Raw genomic sequence first — 4274 nt, forward strand, 5'->3', positions numbered from 1 at the left:
CCAGATGTTTGCTGCGTCTTCATCCCTCCACACCTGCGCAGGTAAAGGTCCAGAGAGAGTCCACTTTTACGGAGGAGCGGTTCTGATTAGAATAAGAACAGGTCTGATCACCTGAAGAAGACAACGCTCCTCTGCAGTCGCTTCACCTGCTGCTGTTTGCACCTGAGGATTTCCTCTGATCAACGTCATCGTGATGATCAGTTCCAATCACAACACTTTCTCTCACCTAATCAATAATCTAGATTCACTTTACAAAATACAGGAAATAATAGCATTCTCACATCTTTTCAATATTCACTTCAGATTTTTGTTGAAAACATAAAAGATTCCTTTAACAAATCTAACAATAATATGAAAAGAATAAACATGAATAAACACTAAAAACTGCCTTTATTTCTTTAACTGAGAACATTTTTTATAAAATCCAACAAACCCTAAATGAAAAACAGTATATTATTTTACAAAATACTGCAAAGTTAGTATCCAGTGTTAGAAATACAAACATGAATGAATATTGTTTTGGTATCTAGTCGGTAATAATCAGTCTGAATCTGTATTAAAATTATATCTGCAAATAAATGTTTTACACTTCATTAACTTGTAAAACAGCTTTATTAACAACACCACTAAGAAAATAACATAAAAAAATAATAAATTATATTTACTCCATGTATTATTTTTCTGCAGTCAGTTCGATACATTTGAATCTGACAACATACCGCCCTCTTGTGACGATAGTAGAAACTACACTTTAAAGGACAAAAATGACAATAATAGCAAATAAAGATTCTTTAGGCTCTGTTTTTCACCTAGATTATTAGTGTTAGTCGTAGTAAGAGTTTCGTAAAACAGCTATTCGGAGAAAGAATATTCATGATTTTATTATATTTACCATTTTTATTATCATGATTTTAGTGATGAAATGTAAAGTTCAAGCATGCAAAGTACTAGTAGTAGACCAGTAATCACTCCTTATTTCTATTTGCACTTGATCTTTACTTTACTTCTAACACAATCAGAACAAATTCAGATAAATACAGTTTGTCATTAGACTCTGATTAGACCTCTTAAACACACTGTAACTTATATAAAGTATTCGATCCATCTTTGGCTGTCACGACAGTCAAGTCAGGCATGTTGGCGTTGAGATGTTTTTGCTGGTTTCCGTCAATTTTATTTTGAAAAGATGATCAGGAAACACTTTTATATGACGATTCTTCCAGCTTTACACTAATTGCAGTTACCATATACGACCACCAGGTGGCAGGAGGACGCCATCCTCTAAATAAAAGGTTCATTATTTGGCTGTATGACTTTTTTTCTTTCTTTTATTTTTCAGAAAATTTGATTTTCACTGTTCAAGAATATATCAAGGTGATGATTTTTTTTTTCCAGTTTTTTTTTTATCAGTCCGTCTAAAAATATAACTTGAACATACTGTGGTGATATGTCAGAACTAGAGCTTTTATCAAAAATGAGTCCGAGTACACAGTTTGCTATTCACTTTTAAAATAATTGGACAGAACCTAACAGCTCATTATTACTATTAGCCTACTACTTGAAAAATAAATCTATATTTTTCGGTACTTAAATCAAAAAAGTATCCAGGAAAATAAGGAAAAGATGTTTCTCATTTTCATCTCTCCACTCCGTTACATATTCCATATGTATGGGGATTGATCCCCCTGCTGTCAAGGTACGTGGATATTTCTTTAAGACACACTGGCTTGCCCGGCCACGCCCTTAGGTTTACCTATAAAGCACCTGTGCTGGCGTGTAATCAGTGATTGTTTGATCTCCACCTGAGTCAAGGTGCAAGTGTGACACGATCCGTGTTACAGAGAAGTGTGAGTGTGTGGGTGCAGCGTGAATCCACTTACCCACCGTAAGTGTGGTTGGGCGTCTGTCTCCGGGCAGCCTCCCTGGATTGCTGTTCCCTCCTTCTTCTCCAGAAAACGCACAGAGACGCGGCCGTGATCCCATTCCGACGTATTGACCATGGTCTCGTGGGTTGACGCGCCCGGTTGGATCCGTGCTGGTATTCCGGTCAGGGCGACCGTGATTCATCCTCCCGGCGTATTGCTCATGCTCCGTGAGTTGACGGGTCCGGTTGGACCTGTTCTGATCTCCGGTCCCTCCCGGCGTATTGCTCACGCTCCGTGAGTTGACGCGTCCGGTTGGACCCGCGCTGATCTCCGGTCCCTTCCGGTGTATTGCTCATGGTCTCGTGAGTTGACGCGCCCGGTTGGACCCGCGCTGATCTCCGGTCCCTTCCGGTGTATTGCTCATGGTCTCGTGGGTTGACGCGCCCGGTTGGATCCGTGCTGGTTAAGGGCCAGTCATGCGGCACCCGTCTGCCTCCGGTACACGTGAGGAGACGCCGGTGCGAGAGTATAGTCCGTGTTAGGCACCGGCTGAGTCCGGGTCGGCTGACGGTGGACGTCCCCTCCTCTCTTTTTTTGTTATAAGTGCAAAGAAAGAGGCGAAAGGAAATAGGCTATCAGGAAAAAAGAAGAAAAAAAAAAAGGCAAAGCCTCACATATTGGCGCAGGCTTGTCGTGAGTACCTGAGCCGGTGTAAACAAAAGCAGTGACGCTCCAGGCGCTGTCGGCCCCGCCCCCTGCGAAGGAGCGGAGTGATTGCGCAACCATGGCAGCCCAGCAGGGACAAAGCTCTTGCATGGGCTGTGAGGTTTCCATGCCTCTAGAGGATGGTCACGATGAGTGTATTGAATGTTTGGGACCTCAGCACGCATTTTTGGCCAGAGAAAGCCCACACTCGTGCATGAATTATTTTATTTTTTCTGCACGTACCAGAGAAGCCCGTTGTAGATATTTCTCCGGGAAGCGGGCAGGTTCCCCTCTTTCTGAGATGCCCAAACGAAAAGTTGGGAAGTCGAGGGCTGAAGCCACACGAGGGCAGGGGGAGTGTTCGAGACCCTGGCAGGGCACTCTGCCTCCCCCTATGCCTACAACAGTAGGCTGGCCTTGCGTTGACCCCCTTCCCTTGGAGGAGGTGGAGGACGAGGTCGACGTGGAGACAGTCTTTTCTGACGACGACGACGACCTGTCTTGTGGGCAAAGTGGGGTCGGCGCAGAAGATGGAAGCTCTTCGACCCCACATTTCAATGAGGTTATTGGCAGGGCGGCCAGGGCTCTGGGTGTGGCCCCCCCTGACGACCTTACGGCGCCCACCTCTCGGTTTGAGGAGGTCGGGGAGGTCCGCCCCGTACCGGTACGGGTGCCCCTCCTCCCGGACTTCGAGGAACTGGTGTGCGGTCAGTTTGCTTCACCAGCAGCCGCACACAGGTGGTCCGCATCATGTCGCAGGTTTTCGGACATGACTGACAGGGAGCGTGTTGCCTGCGGGCCGCTCCCTCAGATGGATCCGGCTCTCTCTCCTCTCGTTTCTCCCTCCGACTCCATTCTTGGCAAAGCCACCTGTCCCAGCAGGAATTGTAGACTCATGGATGACCTGCTGGGCAAGCTGCACAGAGCTATGGCTACCCAGACCCGTCTGACGAATACAGGGGCTATCATGTCCCTCTACCTTCGTGACCTGTCCAAGAAAGTGCAGGAGGGTCCCGGGGGTTCTGATATTGCGGGTGAGCTTCGGACCGCTTCCTCAGTCCTCTCTTCGATCATGAAGGAGCAGGCGGTGGCTACAGGCAGAGCCTTAGCTTCCTTTTGGGTTGCTAGACGCCACTTATGGCTGTCCCAGTCTCAGCTCCAGCAAAGGGATCGGGACTGTTTGGTTAGGTTGCCGGTGGAACCTTCGGCCATGTTTGGTTCGAATGCAGCTCAGCTACTGCAGCAGGCACGGGACAATCGCTGCACCACACAAGAGGTGTCGGGCTTCTCCAGGCGCCCCAGGGGCTCCAGGCGGCCGAGAACAGCCGTCCGTCCACTAGAGGCCCCGACATGGGGTACAGGGGACCTCAGGCCCCAGCTGGAGGCTTTTCGTCGGCGTAACTCCCGCCATCGGGGGAGGAGGTGGGGACCGGCTCAGGGGTCCTCCAAGCGCCCACCCCCCTCCTGACTATGCCAAGACCCCGGCCTGCCAGCTGCCCCTGTCGACTGACCGTTACAGGGAAGCGTGGGCGGCTTTGGGGGCGGACCCATGGGTGGTTTCCACCATGACCCATGGCTACTGCTTACAATTTTCACGCAGACCCCCTCTGGCGAGGTTGGCCACCTTCACTACTGTGACCAACCCTCAACATGCAAAGGTTCTGCGGGAGGAGTTGTCCTCCCTTCTGGAGAAACATGCCATAA

Source organism: Cololabis saira, chromosome 24, assembly GCF_033807715.1.
Source record: "Cololabis saira isolate AMF1-May2022 chromosome 24, fColSai1.1, whole genome shotgun sequence".
Lineage (NCBI taxonomy): Eukaryota > Metazoa > Chordata > Actinopteri > Beloniformes > Belonidae > Cololabis > Cololabis saira.